Raw genomic sequence first — 16,960 nt, 5'->3', positions numbered from 1 at the left:
ACAATGACCTTGAAAAATTGGAGAATTGATCTGAATACAACAAAACAAAATTCAGTAAAGACAAGTGCAAAGTATTTCTCTTAGGAAGGAAAAAATCAGTTGCACAACTACAAAAATGGGGAATAACTGGCTAAGTGGTAGTACTGCTGAAAAGGATCTGGGGGTTGTAGTACATCACAAATTGAATATGAGCCAACAATATGATACAATTGCAAAAAAGGAAAATATTTTTCTGAGGTAAATTAATAGGACTGAAAATGATTAGGGGGCTGGAGCACATGATTTATGAGGAGAGGCTGAGGGAACTGGGATTATTTAGTCTGCAGAAGAGAAGAATGGGGTGGGGGGGGATTTGATAGCTACTTTCAACTACCTGAAAGAGGGTTCCAAAGAGGTTGGATCTAGACTATTCTCAGTGGTACCAGATGACAGAACAAGGAGTAATAGTCTCAAGTTGCAGTGGGGGAGTTTAGGTTGGATATTAGGAAAAACTTTTTCACTAGAAGGGTGGTGAAGCACTGGAATGGGTTCCCTAGGGAGGTGGTGGAATCTCCTTCCTTTGAGGTTTTTAAGGTCAGGCTTGACAAAGCCCTGGCTAGGATGATTTAGTTGGGGATTAGGTCCTGCTTTGAGCCGGGGGTTGGACTAGATGGCCTCCTGTGGTCCCTTCCAACCGTAATTGTCTCGCTCTACTCAGCACAGCTGAGGCCTCAGCTGGAGAGTTATCTGATTTTGAGTGCGGCACTTTAGGAAAGATGTGGACAAAAGGCTAGAAAATCTAACCTATGAGAAAAGGTGGAAAAAAAACTGTGGGTGTTTAACTTCAAATATGTTAAGGGCTGTTATAAAGAGATCAATTGTTCTCTATGTCCTACCTTCGGTGGACAAGAAGTAATGGGCTTAATCCGCACCAAGGGAGATTTAGATTAGATATTAGGAAAAACTTTCTAACTATAAGCATAGTTAAGATCTGGAATAGGCTTCCTTGGTTTTTAAGAACAGGTTGGACAAACAGCTGTCCGGGAAAGCCTAGATTTATTTAGTCCTGCCTCACCACAGCGGTCTGAATTTGATGACTTCTTGCGTGTCCCTTCGAGCCCTGCCTGTAGTTCTGACCTTTGGTTAAACTGATCTCCAATTCAGATCTGAGAGCCATCTGTGACAGAAGTGAAGCTGCTGTATGATCTGTAGTAATTTCTGAGCACTATTTGTGAAGACTGTATGTGGCCAGATAAGTGAGGGGAAGTTATTTTATATTGAGTTATAACATTTTGCTGTCTGGACGCATTGATCTAACTTGTACTGGGGCTGTGGCACAAATAAATGGGAAGGGACACAGTGGCTTCCCAGAACTAGAACACTAGACATTACACACTAGAAAGACAGTGCAAACTGTTTGGCTGCCAGAATTTCCTGTCTCCAACAGATGCAAATTTATTTTGCCAGAGCTAGGAGCCTAGAGATCAAAAGGAAATTAAAGCATTATAAAGACTTTCTGAGGGGAAGAAGAAGTCTTTCACTTCTCAGCAACTATTTGGCAGATATACGCCCCTGCTTTATAGTTTTTATGATGGGGTTTCTTTTTTTAACTTTATTTTCATTGTTTTTATATACAATATAAATACATAATAAAACACATAATCATACATGCACAAGATGGAAATACCATCTTAATAACAAATAACAAAATAATAAATAACAAAATTCAGTGTTCATTATTTGTAAAACCTGAAGAAAAAAAACCCAAACCAACCAACCAAACCAAAACATGAATCCACAAAGGTCATGCAGGGCATCATTTCTTAAAATGACTAAATAGATAAATGAGAACATAAAGGTATCAGGGACTAATATATATGAAACTTTATGCAATAGTTTCATGTGTGACCAGACTTCCTCATATTTTTTCCAAGAGTTTCTATTAGACAGAGTCATTTTTTCCATTAATGCAGTAGTAGAGAGCTCACTAAGCCAGTCTATATATGAGGCAGGAGTTGAAGATTTCCATTTTCTCAAAATAACTCTTTTGGCCATTAAAATAGGTACTGCAAATTTCTTAATGCTAACTCAGTGCATCTGGCAACCCTAAAATACACAAGTTTGGCAAAGGAAAAATAGCAACACAAAGTTTTTGAGAGAGCACTGAATATGATGATCCAGAACATGTGCATTTTTTGACAGGTATAGAGGATGTGTGAAAGGTAGGCATGGGGCTGTTTGCATGTCCAACAGTCACTTGTGTGTTGCCAAACATTCTGGAGTGTAGTAATAGCTGTTTAATATCTTCTGGAAGAATCACAAAATTAAGCCACAAAAACAACGGGGAGTCCAGTGGCACCTTACGGCTAACAGATTTATTTTTGCATAAGCTTTCGTGGGTAAAAATCCCATGCCCAAATAAATTTGTTAGTCTTTAAGGTGCCACTGGGCTCCTTGTTTTTGAGACGAGAATTAGTAAGATCAGATGCTGTAATCGTCTTAAAGTGTTGGAGGATTCCCCCATGTAGATGCAAAGATTGGATTTTTCCTTAAGGGTGTGGGTAGCCTTTTAAGATACGTAAAAGAAGAAAGGAAACCAAATGGCATAGTGATGACTCTAACCAGGGGTGGTGTGTATACAAACCCACTGGAGTGGAACCACCTTACAACAGGACGCATTTGGAATGCTAGATAATATAGAATTCTTTTCCAGGTGTCTAGCTGGATCTTGCCGACATGTTCAAGGTCCAACTGATCACCATATTCGGGGCTGGGAGTGAATTTCCCCCCAGGTCAGATTGTCAGAGACCCTAGGGATTTTTTGCCTTCCTCTGCAGTATGGGTCAGTTGCAGGCTTAAACTAGTGTAAATGGTGAATTCTCTGTAACCTGAAGTCATTAAATCATGGTTTGAAGACTTTAGCAGCAGAGCCAGAGGTTATGGGTCTATTACAGGAGTGGGTGAGTGCCATTTTTATCCCAGTTGAATTATAAGTCTATTTATTCGCGCAAAGGAGAGACCTTGAAAGGCAATAGGCTAATGATATAAATCATTCATGGGCAGATATTCATTTTGGCTATTTCTGTTCTCCCCAGTAAGGACAGAGGGAGGAGATACCACCTCTCTAGATCTTTGGGAATTTTAAAAAAATATAGTCCGAATTTATAGAAATTTTTTTGAATGTATTAGGACAAATCTTAACACCCACATAAGTTATTTCCTTGCATATTTGAAATGGAAAATGCTGAAACTGAGCAGCATCTGGTCTTTTGGATACATCCATTGCTTGTGATTATTCCAGTTAATGCAAAAAGCAGAGATCTTTCCAAAAATGTCAACTTCATTCAATAATGATAGGATTGATGAGGATGGATTCTTCAATAGTACAAAAACATCAGCATATAAATTGATTTTGTATTCTTTCCTGTTTATAGTCACACCTTCAATGGCTGAGTGCTGACGCATGTGCATGGCTAGTGGTTCAAGAGTGAATTAAAAACGAGAAGTGAGATGGGACAGTAAGATGGGTTTTCTTTGTAATGTTTTTCTTCTAAATAAATGATAATTTGTTTTAAGGGGTCGCTGATTACCATGGTCTTTGCTCCAGAGGGAACAAAATTGCAGAGTCTGGATTGACATGAGTCAGAATTGCTCAGAGGATCCTGGTTGACACACAAGAGACTACTATCCAGCACCTCACCTGACAGGGGGAGAATTGCATGATTCCAGCATGAGACAAGTGATGGCTTGAGACCTAGTGGTGGTCACCTGGAGATACCAGGAGGGGCGGTGTGAGGTGCAAGCAGTTAACTGTGACACCATTTGTTTTTCTTTATTATTTTTATTAACTGTGAAATACATGACCAAATGCCTGCAGCTGCTCCTACTCTGAGACCTAGTTAAATTGTTTATCATACAGAGACTTGTGATGCCAGTGGCTGCAGCTGTCTAAACAGAGTGTAGAAAATCCTGAATTCATTTTTTTAATCAGCTATCAACTGAATTTAAGTTCAGTTAAGTAAAATATTTCAGACATTGGGAAAGCTGAATATTGGAATTTGTTCCACAAAAACCAATGTGTTGACTTAAAACGCTCTCCATGAAGTTACGCAAGTTCAGTATGACCGAGTATCTAAGTATTGCTATAATTACTGCATAGTTATAAGATTATTACTACTATCCTTCTGCCTCTACACTAAATACCAGAGAGTTCCCCTCCTCTGATTTAGCATGACTCAATGTCCCATCACCCACAGTGCTTCCTATTTCCCACCCATCCCAACTCCAATTTTTTATTACAGTCTGTATTTTTATTATTTTTTTCACAGATCTGGAAACCAAGGTCCCAATCCTGAAAACATTGACAAATGAAGTCAGTGGACACTATGGGCCTGATCCAGATCCAGTGGAAAGACTAACTTCCAAGTTTATGGTAAGAAGGGTATAAACAGGTTTGTCAAGATTCTTCTCTCACCCTGGCGTAAATCAGAAGTAATTCTATTAGTCAATGGCATAAATCAGAAGTAATTCTGTTAGTCAATGGAGATACTCCAGTGTAAAACCGATCTAAGTGAGAGGGGATTCGGGCCCATTGATTTCCATGGGAGCGCTCACATTGGTAAGCATTATATGTCTGATCCAGCACTTGTTGAAAACAACGGGTGTTCCATAGGTCTTACGCTCACCAGCACGTCTGACAAATCCAGGCTAATTTTGGGTGATGGGTAATTAATTCTAATGTGCCAGTTCTCTGTATGTTTATCAAACTTTATATGTGTTTGTGAACAAATGTTGGCTGTCCTCTGGCATCCATCCAACCCCCACCTTTGCCACAGCTGAAGTACATACCATATTCTTTAATTAAGGTTAAGTGTGTTTTGGAATTGGTTATATACTTTGTGAGTTTCTCCAACCCTCCAACTTCACTTTAAAACAGCGCTGTTGAATGAGATATAGGAAGGAATGTTAAAGGAACCACAGCCCAAAGTTAACTACACTTTCTTCATTGTTGGTCAACTTAGTATTGATGTCAAGTTGCCTAAGTGAGGAACTTTCCCTAGCTGACTAGGTCCAATTCCTGTGGTCAGCAAGGAAGGGTGAATAAAGTGTTATGTAGAACCCAAAGACTTACCAGAAACAAAGTGGTCATTAAGAACATTTGACAGCTCCTGCTAGTTCTTCTCACTTTAACTTTCCAGGGGAGTGGTTGTAAATTCAAAAACAAATTAAGTATTTTAGCTCTGGAGGATACTGTCTATCTGATCTGATTAGACTTTGGTTTTGACAAACATCTAGAGTGTCTGAAGGTATTGCTAAAATTATTAATGCCTTGTTCTGGATTTTCTATAGTGTTGTACAATGCAAACTGGTTACATGTGATGATGCCTCTCTAAGCCTGATAGCAAACTATAGATTCCTAAAACTAGACAGGTATAATGTATTAACTTCTTAAGTGGTGCTTCATGTGCCTGGTATATGGCGCAAAACATGTCAGGTGCTGCCCCATGAATCATCAGGAAGGCACCTTTCTTCTTCGAGTGCTGTCCCTGTGGGTGCTCCACTTCAGGTAACGGTGCATCCCGGCACCGTTGATCAGAGATTTTTGGAAGCAATGCCTGGTCGGGCTACACATGTGCCATAGCTGCCTCGTGGCACTGTTGGAGTCTCGTTCAGCGTGCGCACGGCCCAACCCCCTCAGTTCCTTCTCAACGGTCCTTGGCTGAAGATGGAGCTCTGGCCAGTGCGACAGCTTCTCCCGCTAGAGATAACAAAAATGGATAGTTGATAAATTCAGTTATATTTTCCCTTAGCTAGATAGTTAGTTTGTAGCATTTTTTAAAAAAGAACATTTTAGTTTCTTCCTTCCGTGGTTCCTGGCTCCCTTCAGAGCACGAACTGCAAAAGTTCTCTGTCTACCCAAGACACTAGCTTGATCATGCCAGGTTCCCTGGCTTCAAAAGATGTGGCTTCTACAGGGAGGCCATCCCATGGTCCAACCGGTACTTTCTCTGCGTGAGATGCCTCAGAGAGACACACGTACCATCCAAGTGCGCCCGTTGCAACAACTTGAAGGCAAGAGCCCAGTGCGACCAGGATCTGCCTCTGCCTCAAAATTATCCTTATGGAAAAATTGTTCCAACTAGGATCAGAAAAGGACACCCCAAAGCCTTCTCCCAACTGCTCACCAACTTGGTCTGAACCGACCAAGAGCACGGCTCCATTCTCTCAAGAAAAAAGGAAGCGAGCCTTGACTGCTCCGCAAAGGGAACCGCACAAAAAGAACCAGTGCCCTGCAAGGTCGTTACCATTGGTGCCAATGACCCTGAGAGTCAGTACATATGAATTCCCTAGCACCAGCCACGTCGTACATAAGAGCAAGGAGTCAAGACATGAACCATGCCATGTCTCCTCCTCAGCACCGACTGTACTGATGACCGCATCAGATATGGCACCGACCATCCAACCTCCACTGGTGCTGGTTATGTCCACAATGCCTTGGCCTTGCTCAGTGCCGACAGATGGCACCGCAATGGGCCCACCGACCCCAATGAAGGCAAAACAGAAGATGCCTAAACACCTGACTGCCATTGATAAAACATCATGCCATAGCCACCAACATCGCAACAATTTTTAACTCAGAAAGACATCACTGTTGCATCTGTGCCCCAATCACCTCTCCTGGACACACAAGGACTACCAGTCCTCACACTGACATCACCATCAATGTTGACTGATAGTGACAAAGGACCAAGAGGATGGAGTTTTTTCACCACAACGCTCCCGCACACCTCAACGTAAATCTACTGGGGAGACACCAGGACCTAAAGACCATCAGGCACAACCTCACTACTCATGGTATGGCCCACCATGGATGGGTCCTCCCATGGCATTCCCCATGCAGTGGCCACCATGGGACCCATGGTCAGCATCAAAGCCCATTACACTCAAACCTCCTCGCCACCTAGAGGAGAGCTCTGATCCCCTCCTGTATCTCTGGTTCCTACAACATCAGTAGCCATGGAGGATATGGCCGAGGAACCAGAGGAAGAAACTGGTCCTGAGGAAGTGTCCACTGCACACAATTCTTCTTCCTCTCCTGATGAAGCCATAATGCCACCTCCACCCACACTGGCTGATGATTTTAAACAATTCCAGGAGTTATTTAAACGCATAGCAATTAGTCAGGACATTCCCCTAGAAGAGGTCCAAGAAAATCAGCATAAGCTGTTAAAAATCTTGTAACCATCCTCTTCATCGAAAATTGGTCTACCCATAAACAATGCCATCCTAGACCCTGCAGAAACAGTCTGGCAGACTCCCGCCACTATCCTTCCAACATGCCAATGGGCAGACAAAAATATTATGTGCCAGCCAAAGGAATGGACTTCCTGTTTTCCCACTCACAACCAAATTCTCTAGTGGTTGAAGCAGTTAACCACTGGGCCAAATAAACTCAACACTGCTCTACACTACGAGACAAAGACCACAAGTGCCTGGACCTCTTGGAGAGCAAGGTCTACACCTCCTCAATGTTACCATTCTGGATCACCAACTATAGTGCCCTCCTAGCTAAATATGATTACGACAATTATGGGAAACTCTTTGAGTTTACTTCAGATCTCCCTGAGGACAAGAGAGCACAACTGAAATCCATGCTCATCAACGGAGAATTAGTCACCAGGATGGCCCTACAGGCCTCCCTGGAAGTCGCTGATACTGTTTTGAAGGCTTGGTCGAGGTCTCCCCGTTACACCAGCACCTATCTGCCCATTTGGTCACCAGCTGCAGCACTTTTACCAGCCGTGGGATCGCATTACACAAGACAGTTGGGTCTTAAAGATAGTACGATCAGGCTATTCCCTCTTCAGGAACCCTTTTCATTTGCACCTTTTAAGACTGGAAGTAGATCATCTGCCACAGTTAGCTGCCGTGGAATCACTATCAACCCAATACAGAGGGAAGGGTTTTTATTCCCACTATTTCCTGACCCAGAAGAAAAGTGGTGGATGGCGCTCAATACAAGACCTATGAAAACTCAACAAATTCATACGCTCCCAAAAATTCAAGATGGTCAACTTAGGCACAATTATCCCCATGCTGGAATGGGGGACTGGTTTTCAGCCCTTGACTTACAAGATGCATCCTGCTCACAGACAATTCCTCAGATTCACAGTGGGACACTACTATTTTCAATACAGAGTACTTCCATTCGGCCTGTCTACTGCACTGAGACCCTTCAAAACCCTTGCAGTAATCGCAGCTCACTTGCGCAAACAAGGGGTAATATTTTTTCCATACTGTGACAGGTTTCAATCAGTCCACCGAGCCCCTAGGGGGCGATGGAGAGCTGTGGTCCCACGGGCAGGCCTTAGTCACACCTTTCGGGGAATTAGCGGAAAAGGTGTGCTGGCCGGAGTCCGTAGCGTGCCCCTCAGGCAGGGGAGCGCCGGCACGGGTTTGTAGCGCGTGGTTCTGCTACCCAAGGCAGGTTGGCCGGGGTAGGGCAACGCAGGCCCACCCAACTCCACTGTGTTCTAGCCCAGGGCCCTGACAGTGACGCCCGCTGACCAAATACACCCACCACATGGTGCAGTTCTGCCCCTGGGCTACTTCCTATCTAGTCTCTCAAGCGGGCCTTTCCGGTCCCTCCAGCTCGTCCGGGTATTCAGCTGCTGGCAGCTCCAGCTCCCCATCTGTGTCAGGCTCACGCTGGCCCAGGCTACAGCCTGACCCCTCCAGGTCCTCAGCGGCTGGCAGTCCTGGTCGCCACAGGCCTTCCTCCCGGTCAGGTTCCTCCTGGCCCAGGGCCTCCCCTGAGTCGGCAGCAGGATCTCGAGGGAGCAGCCAGCAGCCTGTGTCTGTCTCCCTCCCTGGGCAAAGGGCCCCGCCCTTTGTACTTCCTGTCCCACTCCTCCCCTTCCAGGGATTGGCATAAGCTTGGTCTGGCCCCGCCCACTCAGGCTGAGAGGGTGGCTCTTTACCCTCTGGTTCGGAAGGAAGTGACCCTGGCTCCCTACACATACCTAGATGATTGCCTTCTCAAAGGACACACTTATACAGAGACGGAAACAATCACACAACTGACCATCACCCTCTTCCAAAAACTGGGGCTGCAACTGAACATCCAGAAGTCAACATTGGTACCCACACAACAACTAGACTTCATTGGAGCACATGTCGACTCAGTTCAAGCCAGAGCATTTTTTCCTCAGGCCAGTTTTCAGGCCATAAAACATCTCATAGACACCATCTCCATTTGCCCATAAATCATGGCAAGGGCCTGTCTACAACTACTGGGACACATGGTCACCATTGCATTTGTGGTTAAAGCATGCCAGATTACACAAGCGGTGTCTACAGGCCTGGCTGAATTCAGATACAAGCCGACCAAATACAGCCTCCACATGATGGTAACACCAAAGGTTCTAGCATCCCTACAGTGGTGGGCAAGACCCAAAAATCTCTGTGAAGGGATTGCCTTTCACCAAAGAGCACGCTCAACCATAATCACAACAGATGCCTCCCTACTGGGCTGGGGGGCACACCTGGATCACCACACAATAAAAGGCAGGTGGTCACCATTGGAGACACGCCTCCACATAAACTTGCTAGAATTCAGAGCGGTAAGGAATGCCTGCCTCCACTTCCTACCACTCATAAGGAACAAATCAATATGGGTGCGGACAGACAATGTCGCATGCCTGTTCTACATCAACAGACTAGGGGGAGCCCGATCCCACTCCCTGTGCACAGAAGCCATGAGGCTATGGAATTGGTGTATCGATCACCACATCGACATTTCAGATTCTTACCTTCTGGGATACCAAAACACCACTGCCGACACACTAAGTAGAAGGTTCTCACAGAAGCATGAGTGGGAAATGAATCCTGCTGTGCTACAACAGATATTCCATCAATGGCGGTTTCCCTCAATTGATTTATTCACCACAGTGCAGAACCACAAATGCCCCCTATTCTGTTCCAGAGTGGGATTAGGGCCCCGATCTTTGGGGGATGCCTTCCTAATCACATGGGAGAGGACACTCGTGTGTGCATTTCCTCGAATCCCACTAGTACACAGAATCCTATGCAAGATCCAGGAAGACAAGGCCAAGATCATCATGATTGCCCCAGCATGGCCCAGACAGACCTGATACCACTACCTGCTGCATATGTCTCACGCCCCATGAACTCTCCCAATGAGAGCAGATCTTCTTTCACAAGCCAACGGTCAGATCCTACACCTGACTTGGAGAAACTCCATTTGAAAGCGTGGCTCCTCCATGGTTCCATTTATACGAGTTAACCTGTTCAGAACAAGTCAAACGTATTATTGAACAGCAGATGTGAATTCACACACAATACTTACCTGCAAAAATGGAAGCGGTTTTCAACATGGAGCCTAACGAAACAGCCTAACCCCCAGCTCACACCTCTACCTATGGTGCTAGAGTATCTTTTAGAGCTGAAGAACTCAGGTCTGTCCTTAAGCTCTATCAAGGTACACCTTGTGGCCATCAACACTTTCTATGACAAGGTCAGTAGATTCTTGGTATTTACACATCAGACTACAAAATGCTTTATAGCTGACCTCCAGAATCATCACCCTGATGTACTCTTACCCACTCCCATGTGGAACCTAAGCCTTGTCCTCAAGGGACTCATGAGACCTCCTTTTGAGCCACTGGCTACCTGCTCCTTACTACACATGTCAATGAAGCTAGCATTCCTGGTGGCTATCACAACTGTGAGAAGGGTTAGCGAGATAAACGCACTAATGGCCAATCCACCATACATGATCTTCTTCAGAGACCAGGTCACACTGCGACCTCACCCGAAATTCCTTCCCAAAGTGGCATTGACCTTCCACATTAACCAACCTATTCATCTCCCTACATTCTATCCTAAACCTCACAAAAGTGCACAGGAAGCAGCATTACATTAGGCAAGCGATAGCCTTCTACCTAGACAAAATGAAACCTTTCCGTAAATCCCCGAGGCTCTTTACCTTGACGACGGAATGGTCCAAAGGGGCTGCCATATCCAAACAGAGGCTTTGTAAATGGATATCGAGCTGCATTCACTTGTGTTACCAAACAAATAAGATGGAACCCCTGATAGGGATCAGATCCCACTCTACACGAGCCATGGCAACATCCACTGCATTCCTGTACAATGAACCTATTTTGGAAATTTGAAGGGCTGCCACATGGGTATCAGAACATACTTTCACCAATCACTATGTGATCACACAGGATTCCATGACTAATGCTATACTAGGTCTTACAGCCCTCTCCTCTTCCACTATGCAAAAACTCCAAAGTCCCCCCAACTGTAAAGGACACTGCTCTACATTCACCTGAAGTGGAACACCCACAGGGACAGCACTTGAAGAAGAGAGGGTTACTCACCTTATGCGGTAACTGTGGTTCTTCGAGATATGTGGCTCTGTGACTGCTCCACTACTCACCCTCCTCCCCTATACTTTGGAGTTTGATACTAGGACTCTATGGTAGAGAAAGAACCGAGAGGGTCCGGCTGTGTGTGCGCCAAACGAGACTCCAGTGGCGCTGCGAGACAGCTATGGTGCATGCACGGCCCAACCAGGCATTGCTACTGAAAATCTCCAATCAACAGCGCTGGGATGCCCCATCACCTGACCATGACAAGGACACCCATCTCAAAGAATCTCAGTTACTGCACAAGGTGAGTAGCCCTCTCTTATGTTCCACCAGAATGTACAAACTGCAGAGAAGCATTGCTGCAACCCACTGCAATGCAGAAGCTACAGTAAACACAGAAGTAAAGGGCCCTGGTGAAAAAGAAGCACAAGTTCAAGGACACTTCCAGGAAAAATGTTTGGTTTGGGCAGAGGATTCCAGACAGGGGACACAGCTTGAATAACTCTTCTGGTAATATGATCTGAGTATATTTGATTGCTAAATGCCATGAAACTAGTTGAGAATGTCAAATCTTTCAGTGGTGGGGTCAAAAGGAAATTGTTGCCAATTTAATTACAAGAATTGCAAACAACATTTTTCTTTATGTAATTACAAAACTTTTCAGTAGCAGAATGAGTAAGGCCACTTAACAAGACAGTAACTCTGCTCAGCGCAAAAATAATTAGGGGTTTTTTTTTCTCCAAAAGGTACCTAAAATGTTAGTAGTGCAGTCACAAAGTAGCTATCTTTAGGGAAAAAGAGAACTCTCAAACAAATCATTAGGGCGAGTGCAAATTAAAGGGAAAAAAGTACACGCAATTGTTTAAGATCACAAATCTGTACAATACAAATGCAGGTCCCACCTCTGAGTACAGAGTCTTCCCTGAAAGTGGAACAACTGCAGCATGTTACTTGATTCATTGGTACATTACTTGACCCAAAAGGGCCTACGTCACTTTTGAAAGTGGGACTTGGGCTCCTAAGTCACTTCTGTGTTTTGAAAATGTTATTTCTATCCTCAGTGAAGTTCTTCTGAAGTCATTTACTTACCTGCCAAGGACTGTATTGTTTTTTAATAAGAAGGAAGAAGGAACCTGTGATGTAGCTATGCAGTCCAAAGTCAGATTAAGAAAGTAAGCCTTTGCATGCACCTGAGTTGAATTCAATATAACGGATTTATCTTTAGAAAAAATAAAGGTGTGGAGGTGAAATGTGGAAAAAGCTTCCTGAATTGGAAAGGATGCGAAAAAGAATGTCATATATCCTTAAGTTCCCTTATATCTCTTGGTGTGTTATTGAACAAGACTTGGACTAAGTAGCAAGCTTCAGAAATTTACAACCAAAGGACAAAATATAATTTATTGGAAGGATAGCTGGATTAGCACATTCAAGCTAACTGATAACTTTTTGAGGAAGAGACTGTCTGACTGTGCTTTAAAGAAGACAGACTTTCCAACTCTTTCCTGTTGTCTGGATGCTATCTTTAGCATTCTTTGTTCCTAGACTTTCCACTCTTTTGTTATCATATAGAAATCTTGGATTTTCCTTTAATCACAAGACCTTATTTCCTATTTGATATCATACACAATGCTGCATTTCAAAGAAAGAACAGTTCATTAGGAACGAAACAGGGTTTGGTGAGCTAGGAAATTCAAAATCCCTATGGTGTAATAATAACTTTACAGTAAGTAATTCGTTTTTGCTGCCCTCTGCAACCCCACCTATGTCAATAAGGCTCAGATCATTCGATGGGAGACTGGCACCCAAATACTTTTGAGGATCTGGGCCTTACTCCTTCTGTGAAGGTGGTTAAGAGGCAAGACCTAAATTCTGTTTTTTGGCTCTGCAGCAATCTTCCTGTGTAGTCTTGGACTAGTCGCTAATCTTGTCTGCTCATTTTCTCTTATGTTAAGTGGGATTACACCTCACACAAGTGCTCTGATTAAAAAATAATGCATGTTCATAAAGTGTTTTGAAATCTTCCAGTGGAAGAGAAACAGATTGATTACTTGAGGCTGACGTCAGGTTGCCCAGTGTAACATCCTCACAAGCCAGAATCTACTTGAAGCGGTGACAAATCTGCTTGAAAGCATCTTTTTTGACAAGAAAAGGGTAAAATGTATGGTGGTATGGGGTTTAATAGTGACTAACCAGAGCTTTTGTGAAACAAAACGCAGCATTGAAACTGGAATGCAGAAAATTTAAAATTCAGATTAAAGAAATGCAGGAGATGCAAGAATTGAGAAACAAGGTCACTATGTACAAGTTCAAAGGCTTTGAGAAAGCTCAGGAATGTGAGCCTCTTACAGAATGTCTACACTGCAATGCAAGCCCATGCTTGAGCTTGGGCTCAAGCCTAGCCCCCCTTGCATCTACACTGCAATTGTGCTAACCCAGGGCTCGAACCCAGGGTCACAAGACCCTGCAAGGTCTGAGCACAAGTCAAGCTGGGACTCAGGGTTCGCTCTATTGCTTTGCAGTGTAGACACAACTCCTTTTGACTTGTGTCCTAGTAGTCTGCCAGAAATATCCCACAATTCCATGGGACAATTCCTTAGTCCTCTCTATCCCAACAATCTCCAATCCACTCTACTGAAAATGGAAGCCACCCTCTCCCCTCTTGGCAAACGGCAGCAGCTCAGGTCGATGTTAACCCATTCTGTTCTGATCACCGATCTGTAAGCACACTATCACTTGCTGGAGGATTCTCTGCACCTTGAAGTCTTCAAACCATGATTTGAGGACTTCAAAAGCTCAGACATAAGTTAAGGGTTTGTTACAGGAGTTGGTGGGTGAGATTCCGTGGCCTGCATCGTGCAGGAGGTCAGAATAGAGACGATCATAATGGTCCCTTCTGACCTTAAAGTCTATGATTCTACATCACTATCTGGGTTTCCAATGAAGAGTGATCCCATCAAGCCTTTTGCCAAGTGAACTGCTTCATGATTAAGGGAGTACAGCCAAATTTTGGTGAATCTCTGTTGCGAGGCCTGTAAAACTGTGGAGTTCAACAAAAGCACCAGAAATGACGTGTACCAGCAGATAGCTAAAAAGCTGGTAGCTCTGTGTGAGATTTTTCAGACAGGTGACCAGTGCAGGGAGCATATTAAGAAGGTGAAGAGTGAGTGCTGGAAGACCAGGGACAAGAACTGCACCTCGGGCAACTCGCCAATGCCAGGCTCATTTTATGATGGCTTTGACCAGGTTCTGGGCACTGCACCCAGCACAGAGCCAATCATGCTTCATGATGTCCCGGTCAACTGGGATGGTGCCCTGTTGGCCCCTGAATCCAGCATGGGGACTGGTGGGAGCCAGCAGCAGGCTCCCAATATAGAGTTTGAAGTGTCTTTTTAAATGGAACCAGTCCCAGAGTAGGCTCAAGATCAGGATCAACAGCAAATTCTCAGTCCCTTTTTGGAAGAGTGTTTTATTTTCACCTTTTTCCTCCCCTCCCCTGGAACAGCCTGCTACCGAGCCAGCAGCACACCCACTGGAGACAGAAGCTGCCCCAGAGTCTGGTAAGTGTATGACACAAATGTACAGTTTATTATCACAGGAACGGGAAGGATTTCTGCTCCATTACAAAAATGATGAGCCTCAGCTACCAACATGTGGCCAGTAATTGCAGATTGCATCACAGCACCTTGGCCTCCCCCATTCCTCTCCCCATCACCACATGGAGTTCAAAATGGTGGTCTGGAATTTCAAACAACCCTTACAGCTGTTTATGGATATTTTAACTGTTAAATCACAGGCGTCTACTAGGGTCATTTTTTCCTTTCAGTAATGAGAAATTTGACTCCTGGCTCTATGGAGCTGCCTGTAAACAGTGAACTGAGTGTGTTTTGTTTGGGGAGCAGTATTCTGTTTCCAAATCTAGTCCATTTCAGCAAGCAAGAGTCCATGCGGTCTGTGGGGCACAAAATCATTTCCCCAAAGTATAAGTGGGGTGTCAGTTTTTCCCCAGAACTGTGCTGGATGTGGGGTGGAGAAAAGCTGTAGATTTTAGTGCGTTGGCATACAACAAGAACTGGGTAAGCCATCTGTGAGCTAATACAGCATCATGTTGATTCCCACATGGATTCTGACCCAATCCTGGCCGCTGATATCTTCAAGCTTTTCCTGAAGTAGGAGCTCTAGTTACACAATGTAGGGAAGGGTGTATTTTCCAGGCCCCCTCTATAGCTGACTAGTCCAGTCCACTCACAAATGTGCTGTTTAAATACATCAGTTGCATACACTGCAGGTTTCCTTCTGACAGCTTGGAATAACATCCCCCTCTGGCAATAGGGCACCAGAACAGTTATGCTTTCCAAAATGTGAAAGAACTGAAATAACAGAAAAGCCTTTTGCAGACAGGACACTACACATGTCTCCCTCACACCCCCATCCCCATATGGCAATTAGTTATGAAATTTATATGAAACAAAAAAAAAGGTTATAATTTTATACGTACCATTGTCTCGATACTTCTGTAACTACAATTAACAAGGCTGTATCCAGAGACAGAGTGATGTGTGAAACACCCCTTCACAATATGTATTGGTTCACTTTAGAAACATTACATTTTATGTCCTTGAAATTCCACAATAATTAATTCTCCTCCAATAAGCTAGTTTAGACAATAGCCTTCTGTTTCTTGGCCTGTTTCAGGCCCCTCAGCCTGCACTGCCGTTCTTCAGAAACTTGATCCCTATGCCAACGTACCTTCACCAAACGTTCCAAAAGGAAGCGTTTCCAAGATGAAGTTCTGAGAGGGCAGACCAGCAGATCCAGTACCAGAAGAAGAGGGACAACAGACTGGAAAAACAGCATGCTGACAGGCAGGAGGAAAGACTGAGGCATGCTGCCCCAGTGGAGGATAGGGTTTCAACGAGGGAGCAGACTCTTGCAAAGCAGTTCCTGGAACAGGAACAGCGGCTAAGGGAGGAGAACAGATCTCAACAGAGAACTGTTCCAGCAACTCCTGTCCATAATGGCTCCTGCTGCCTCCTCAACATCATGGCATGATGATCACTCTGCAATGTACCCTCAGTCCAGCAGCAGCTTGGACAACTCCATTTCAGGGCAGCCCATGCATTCATCGCTGTGTGGTTTACTATTTTAAGACATGTTAACAAATAAAGCTTGTTATGTTTTCAGGAAAGTTTATTGCTATCATTGCATCATGTCATACAACCGTGATTTGAGATGAAAAAGCTACAAACATGTTCAGGAGCAATTAAGCATTAGTAAGCAAACAGCAGGGGCGGCCCTAGACTAGCTGCCAGCAACTGGTACCCTAGGCGAACCATGCAATTGGCGCCCCCAAACCCCAAGGGCAGATCTAGGCTGAGGTTTTTGGTAAACTGGGAAACATTTTGCCCCTTTTTTCCTTTTAATGTTTTTTAAGCTTTTTTTTTTTTTTTTTTTTTTTAAACAGAGGCTTAATTATTCAGGTTGTCTGTCTGTCCATCTGTCCAACCAATGTTTCTGAGATCAGAAAAAATAGACACGAAATTTTCAGAATAGATTTTGTACATGACAGCTAGATGATATTT

At 44.1% G+C, this 16,960-nt stretch overlaps 1 protein-coding gene across 3 annotated transcripts in view; it reads left to right on the top strand.

Annotated features, from left to right (window-relative positions):
- The window catches only part of LOC102938945 (putative lysosomal acid lipase/cholesteryl ester hydrolase), a 144,104-nt gene extending 127,543 nt beyond the window's left edge, over nt 1-16,561 (top strand). For all 3 annotated transcript variants that reach the window (XR_005226291.2, XR_006292533.1, XR_005226294.2), the window contains 3 exons: nt 3,556-3,775; nt 4,308-4,411; nt 11,715-16,561. The gene's annotated coding sequence lies outside the window, so the exon portion shown is untranslated. The remainder of the gene's footprint in view (nt 1-3,555; nt 3,776-4,307; nt 4,412-11,714) is intronic.
- The last annotated feature ends 399 nt before the right edge of the window (nt 16,562-16,960 follow it).

This window comes from Chelonia mydas, chromosome 7, assembly GCF_015237465.2.
Source record: "Chelonia mydas isolate rCheMyd1 chromosome 7, rCheMyd1.pri.v2, whole genome shotgun sequence".
NCBI classification, from domain to species: Eukaryota; Metazoa; Chordata; order Testudines; family Cheloniidae; genus Chelonia; species Chelonia mydas.
The sequence above is the reverse complement of the archived record's forward strand: the minus strand, read 5'-3'. Positions and strand labels throughout refer to the sequence as shown.